We start from the raw sequence: 7,933 nt of genomic DNA, 5'->3' as shown, positions 1-7,933 counted from the left end.
TTGAGGGTCTTCTTCTCTGTCTCTGACCCTCCACCTTTCCCAGCATGGTGTCTTTTTCCAAAGACTGGTTCCTCCTGACAACATGCCCCACATACGTGAGACAACATTTCTCTGTCCTTGCCTCTCAGGAGAATCCTGGTTACACTTCCTCCGAGGCAGGCTTATTTGTTCTTTGGGCAACCATGCCGTGTTCAGTATTCTTCTCCAACACCACAGTTCAAAGGCATCGATTCTTTTTCTGTCATCTTTATTCCTTGAGATAATCTTTAAAACTTAAACCAGAAATATCCCCTGAGGTCTTAAAACCAAACAATGGTTTCATCTTAACTTGTGAGAGAGGTCAGCTTTGAAAACTGTCCTCTTTTAAGAACTATTTCTACAGCATCAAATTGACAACAGAAACACAATACATCAGAGAGGAAACTTGGGACACACTGAGCATATGTCAGTGAGGGAGGAAAACTCAGAAAAGGTAGATGAGAATGGTCGCACAAGTCAACATCACGTCCTGGAACTATATACGTAGAAGCTGTGGAATTGCTGTATATTTCATTGCACATATTCTCAGCATCAACAACAAAATAAATAACACACAAGGAGGAGGGGTGAAGATGCTCTCCATGCACTGATTTGAAAGATCTTCCCAGTACACAGTAAAAAGCCATTCTTGTTATGTGCCGTCCAGTGAGAACCGACTCATAGCTGACTCTGCAGTGGGCTTTCAGAGGCCGTAAATCACCTAAGAGCAGCTCACAATCGCTCTCAGCTTGCAGTGTGCTTGTCTGCCTTCAGTCTCTGATTAGGACGATAGAGCTGAGCTGTGGCCAGGGGCCCTGAGTTGGGGAACACGGGTGAAGCAGGAGAAAGCCTGCAGCCCCAGAGGCCCCAGGAGGGTGCTGGTAGCAGCATGGAACGACGGATGCTGCACGTTTGAAATCTGAGAGGCAGCTCTGAGCACCCCAGGGAAGTCTGAGCCCATCTGCAGCACTGACGGTCAGAGAACGCCTTTTGGGGTCAAGTGTCCCCTGTATCCTCAGCAGAAGCCCATTGTCTGCTAAAGCCAGTGACTCAGTGACCAGCTTTGTCCCAAGGCCCAACACTGACCGCCTTTCATGGAAAATCTAGCCCTGTGTTGGCCTAATCCCTTACAGATGTGGAAGAGGATCTGCCCCTGCGGGTGTCTGACCATTCCCCTACCCAGTCATCCTTGTTCCGCCTGGTCGGATTCTGAACTGCAAGAAACACTAGGTAGCCCTGAAAATGAGAGGTTTACAAAGAACTTGAAGACTCAGGAGGGGAGGGGGGAAAATCCCTGAATAACTTTATTTCACTTTTGAGTGGCCCAATCATTTTTCTTGGTTTAAGTCCAGAATGCACAAAAACTTGCTCTCACCAACTCCAACTCAAATAATCGTGTTCACAGCTTGCTCTGGTGACTCCAGATGGTCTTTAACAAATATAAGCCACGTTTGTGTATTGTGTGTTTCTTTTCTTTTTTCCACAGAAAATGCATTCTAAAAGACCAGACCACCCTCAATCTCCTAACATTAAGAGGAATGACTGTTAAAGCTATAATGAAATGCCTCTATTGCAAGGCTGACAAAAATTAGCGTTCCATGTAAACTGGTTTGGACATTTCTTTTCATTCAAAGGAGCTCTAGCAGCCTAATGGGTAAGGAGCTGCACTGCTAAACTAAGCCCAAACCTAGCCTGACTTGCCTGGGGTGCTCAGAGCTGCCCCCCAGACTCCAAACGTGCAGCAGCTGTCATTCCATAGCATTACCAGCACCCTTCTGGGGCCTCTGAGACCGCAGGCCTTCCTTGGCTTCACTCATGTTCCCCACCTCAGGGCCCCTGGCCACAGCTCGGCTCTATCATCCTAGCCAGGGACTGAAGGCTGGCAAGCACACTGCAAGGTGAGAGGGGTGCGTCTGACGCACATGGAAGGAAGTGAGTCCTAGTCTGGGACCCCGAGCACTGCCAGCCTTTCCCTTTGACTGCCTGGGTTTGGAGAGCTCAGAGCACAAGCTGATGGCAGGTAACAAAGCAGCTGTGTGAGGTAGACGACTCTCTCCCCACCATGACTGACTGAGCCATCAGGAGACACAGGAAGGCTGCTGGCCAAATATCCCACAAAACACCCAGCTTCCCACTGGCCTGGACTTCACTAAACACCCTGGCTAGCTGAGCTGGGTGAGGTTTCAACTGAGGAAAGTGAGGAGTACTGGTGGCACAGTGGCTAACTGTTGTTGGTTTGAGCCCAACAGCCCCTTCATGGGAGAAAGGTGACTGACTACTTCCATAACAAGTTGTTGTTCTTGTTGTTATATGCCATCAAGTTGCCCACAACTCATAGCGGTCCCATGTACATTAGCTCTCAACTCTGCCCTATCCTGAGCCAATCATCATCTTTGACAGATCTAATCCCATTTCTCCAGTCTCTGAGTCAATCCATCTCATCCAGGGTCTTTCTCTCTTGTGCTGTCCCTCCTTCCAACCATGATGTTCTTCTCCAAGGATGGTTCTTCCTGGCCATGAGCCCAGTGTATGTGAGACAGAGTTTCAAAATCCTTGCCTTCAGGGAGCAGCTTGGTTTCACCCTTTCCAGTATTGACCTGTTTGTTCTCCTGGCAGTCTATGGTATGTTCAATACTTTTCTCCAGCACCACAAATCAAAAGCATCAATTCTTCCTCTATAGTCTCTAGTCATTGTCCATCTCTCTGATGCAAAGTAAGTAATTGCAGAGACCATGGCCTGTACCAGGTGCACCTTAGTCTCCAGACTGACATCATTGCTCTTCAGTACTCTAGATAGGTCCCTGACAGCAGACTTTCCCAATGCAATTTGCCTTTTGATTTCCTGACTGCTGGTGTCAAAAGTATTGATTGTGGAACCAAGCAAACTGAAGTTGTTAACAATCTCAATCTTTTCTCTATCCATTATGAAGCTCACAATTTTTCCCACGGTGAGAATCTTTGTTTTCTCAGTGTTGAGCTTCAATTCATATTGAAGACTGCAGTCCTTGACCTTCTGCAGCATACATCTCATTTCCTCCTCAGATTCAGCACGCAAGGTTGTGTCATCTGCATAACACAGGTTGTTAATGAGTCTTCCTCCAATCCTGATGTCACATAAAGTCCAGGCTCCCAAATGATCTGCTCTGCATATAGATTGAAAAGGTATAGAGATAGGTTGTATCCTTAACGCTCTCCTTTCCTGATCCTGAACCATGCCATGTTTCCTTGCTCTGTTCTGACAAGTCCTTCCTGGTCCAAGTAGGTTTTACATTATACAATTAAGTGTTCTGGGATTCCCATTCTTCTCAGAGTTAGCCACAGTTTGTTGTGGTCCACACAGTCAAACACCTTCGCATAGTAAGAGAAACACAGACATTCCTTTGGTGCTCTCTGCTTTTGGCCAAGGTCCATCTAACGTTGCCTATGATATTCCTTTTCTAAATCCCTGGATGTGCTAACCAGGCTATGTCAAGAAACCTGAAGGACAACAACTTGCCTACTGACTGGAAGAGATTTGTATTTATTCCCATTTCAGAAAACGGTGATCAAGCAAGATTCTGCTAAAGATTATCTTAAAATGACCGGAACAGCACATCAACAGAGAACTAGCAGAACAATTTACAGCCTTGGGAATCCTGTGGGGCAAAAGTCTGAGCTTTTGCTGTTAAGGATTTAAATTAGTTAATCACAAAATAATAAATATTGTATCAGGCCATGACTATTTAAAAGGCAAGAAAAGATTTGCTCATAGAAAGAAACATAATTTAAAAGTTGTAAGGGATAAGTGGGGATGAGAGAGTAAATCACTAGTGAGAAACTTACTGTTGTTCATTTCCATCAAGTCAAGTAGTACTCGTAGTGACCCAGGAGAACAGATCTGACCTCTGCCTTATTCTGAGCCATCCTCACCACCTCCACCATCTCAAGCCCACTGTTGCCGTCACTGTGTCGATGTTGAGGTTCTTCCTCCCATTTACTGACCCTCTACTTTTACAAGCAACTAGAGGATTGTTTTCCCAACTAGACAGTAGATATGTATTAACCTGGTTGAAGAGAAGGAAAACATATAATAGGGGTCAGTCAATGATCAAGGCCGAAGAAGAAACTATAAGGAACAAAAAGACCAAAAGCAGCAAAGGAGAATATTATTATATGCACAATTCACCAGCACTAGTAATGGCAATGGCCTACAAGCTGAAGGAGAGTGAGAAAATGAACAGGATTACATACATGAACATATAAATGTACAAAGGATATTTCTACATATGTACATGTGTGCGTATATGGAGATACCCAAGCAAATCCATATGTAGATATATCCTGCAAACATCCCGTGAATACTTGAGTATAATTGGGGCAAATTTATAGAAACGTATAAGCCTGAACCAAACACATTCAGGGAACGAATCACTGGCCTGGGAGCTCACAGCCACCGTCCCACTGAGTCTGGGTGACATAACACAGTCCACAGAAAAAATGTGCTACCTTCCCTCTTGGTGAGCAGTGGCTGAGGTCTTCAAAGCTTGCAGTCACCTGAAATCCAGTTACCTGTCCATCCCTGGTCAAAGGAGGGAAGACTAGAGGAAATCAAAGATGCATGAAAACAATTCATCCAAAGGACAAACTGACTTTGAGCTCCTGTCTCCATAGAAGCTTTGGACCTGAGACCGCAAGAGCTGGGTGATGCGTCACTGCCATTGTCCGTTACCCTGAGAATAACCAGAAAAGATCTTGGGCGGGACTAGAGAAAAAAGATGCAACTAAACTCAAAGTGTGTGTGTGTGTGTGTGTGAGATATCAAAGATAAATAGAGCTAGAGAGAAAGAGACTCCACACACATAAAATATGTTGTTGCTCTTATGTACCATCAAGTTGAAAATGAGTTACAGCCACCCATAAGCAAAGGATCAGAATCTTGTCCTTTCCTGACCCACTTTCACAACTCCTGATGTATTCAAGTCCATTGTTACAGTCAGCATGCCAGTCTATCTTGTTGGGGTCTTTCTCTCTTTTGATGACCTTCCACTTTACCCAGCATGCTGTTTCTCTCCAAGGTCCTTCATGATAACATGCCCAAAGTATGACAAAGTCCACCTCTAAAGAGCACCTTGGTCACACTTCCTCCAAGACAGAGTCATTTGTTCTTGTGGAAGTTCATAGTACATTCAGTACTCTTCACCAACACCAGAATTCAAAGGCAGTGATTCTCCTGTCATCCTCAGTTACCATTTAACTTTCAGATGCTTAGGAAGCAATTGGAAATACCAAGACTTGGATCAGACATACCTCAATCTTCAAATTGGCATCCATGCTCTTAAGCACTTTGAAAAGGTCCTTAACAGCTGAATTTCCCAGTGCAACACATCCTTTGAACTCTTAACTGCTGCTACCACAGGTGTTGATCATGAATCCTAGTAAAGTAAAATAGTAGGCAGTATCAATCTTTTCTCTGTCGATCATGATGTTGCCTACTGGTCCAGTGCTGAGGATTTCTGTTTTCTTGATGTTGAGATGTAATCTATACTGAAGTCTTTGATCTTCTGCAGCAAGTGCTTCAAGTCCTCCTCAGTTTCAGCAAACAAGGTTATACTATCTACATAGCTCAGGTTGTTGATGAGTCTTCCTCTAACCCTACTGCCATTCTTATTCATACAGTCCAGCTTCTTGAATGATTTGTTCAGCATGCAGATTGAATAGATACAGAGTAATGATACAACCCTGATGCACACCTTTACTGATTTTAAAATATGTAGTGTTCCTTTGTTCTATTCTTACACTTGTTTGGGGTTTTGTTTTTGTTTGTTTGTTTTTTGCTTTAGCCTTAATTTTTCTATATTTTTAATTGATATTTTAATGAAAGTTTATGCAGAACTTGGATTTCCATTTATTCATTGTCATATATTTTCCTCCCTGCCTGCCCTACCCCCAAGTTTGCTTTTCTCTTTGAAAAGAAAAAAAAATTCTTTCATTGTTATACAACCCCCTCCCCCATCCACTTTACTATGCTGCTCTTATTCTGGACACTTGCCATATATCCCTTTTAAACATTTGTTTTTTAATCTATGTAAAGAACATGAGCGCTATATGTGTTCTGGGATTCTTTTATGTTATCCATAATTTGAAACCTCCAATATCCACACAATCAAATGCCTTATTGTTGTTGTTATGTGCCATCAAGTCATATATACTCATAGTGATCCTATGTACAATAGCTCTGAACCCTGCCTTTTCTTGAGTCAATCTCATCTCTGACACACTTTCCCTTTTCCCCAGTTATTGAGTCTTACTCTCCTGCACTGTCACTCCACCTTCCCAAGAATGATGTCCTTCTCCAAAAACTGGTCCCTCCTGGCAACATGGCAAAAGTATGTAAGATGAAGCTTCACAATCCTTGCCTCCAAGAAGCAACTTGATTTCACCTTCACCAGGACAGATCTATTTGTTCTCTTGGCATTCCACGGTATGTTCAATACTCTTCTCCAGCATCACAACTCAAAGGCATCAATTCTTCTTCTATCACCCTTAGTCATTGTCCAGCTCTCTAATGCATAGCAAGCAATTGTGAAGACCATGGCCTGGATCAGCACAACATAGTCTCTAGACTGACCTTGTTGCTCTTCTGTACTCTGGAGAGGTCACTGACAGGAGATTTCCCACCCCGCCCCCAGTGCAATTAGTCTTCTTATTTCCTGGCTGCTGGTGCCAAGAGTGTTAATTTTTGGACACAAGAAAGCTGAAATTGTTAGCAACTTCAGTCTTTTCTCCCTCTATTATGATGCTGTCAATTGGCCCAGTGATAAGAATCTTTGTCTTCTTGATGTTGAGGTTCAATCCATATGGAAAATTGCAGTCCTTGACCTTATGAAGCAAAGGTCTCAGATCCTCCTCAGTTTCAGCAAGCGAGGTTGTGTCATCTGCATAACGCAGATGAGTCTTCCTCCAATCCTGATGCCACATTTCTCCTCATAAGTCAGGTCTCCTTAGCATAAAGATTGAAAATGGATGGAGATAAGATGCATCCCTGGCATACACCTTTCCTGACTTTGAACCACGCAGTGTTTTTCAAGCTCTGTTCTGACAACTGCTTTCTGGTCCAAGTATGGGTTTCTCGTAAGCCTATTCAAATGCCTTTGTAAAGTTAATAAAACTCAAGTAAACATCTTCCTAGTATTCTCTGCTTTCAACCAAGATCCATCTGAGGTTAGTAATGATATCTCTTACCCTGTGGTCTCTTTCAAACCCAGCTTGAATTTATGCAAGTTCCCGGTTGATGTATTTTTCCATTCATTTTAAAAATCATTTCAGCAAGAGTTTACTTGCACATGATTTTAATAATTCTGTTTGAAAATTTCCACATTCTGGTGGATCATCTTTTTTTAAGAATTGGAATAAATATGACTCTCTTCTAGTCAGTAGGCTAGGTACATGTCTTCCAAATTCATGATATAGGCTGGTGAGCACTTCAAGGGCTGCATCTGCTTGCTGAAGCACATCAGTTGGTATTCCATCAATTCCTGGGATCTTCTTTTTGGTCAAAGTCTTTGGTGCAGCTTGCACTTCTTGCAGTATCATTGTTTTTTTATCATATACTACTCCCTGATATGGTTGAGCATTCACCAATTCTTTTTGACACAGCAACATTTTAAAAACCGAATCCCGACTGCCCATTCCTCATCATCTTCCATTTTACCTCAGTTAGTGTTTTTCTTATCATTTCTCCTTTTTTTTTTCTTCCCCTTTGGACATACTTTCTGTTGAAGTTGTTCTTTGGCTTGTTGGTTTTACTACTGTAAACTGCTTCTGAACAAACATGAAAGTTTAGCAAAATTAAGTAAATTATATCCTGAAGTTTTCAAATGGCAACTACAGAGAGAGAGAGGAAGGAAGGAAGGAAGGAAGGAAGGAAGGAAGGAAG

Source organism: Elephantulus edwardii, unplaced genomic scaffold, assembly GCF_000299155.1.
Source record: "Elephantulus edwardii isolate Elephantulus edwardi_28Jun2011 unplaced genomic scaffold, EleEdw1.0 scaffold00166, whole genome shotgun sequence".
Taxonomy (NCBI): Eukaryota; Metazoa; Chordata; class Mammalia; order Macroscelidea; family Macroscelididae; genus Elephantulus; species Elephantulus edwardii.
This window is presented reverse-complemented; position numbering follows the sequence as displayed.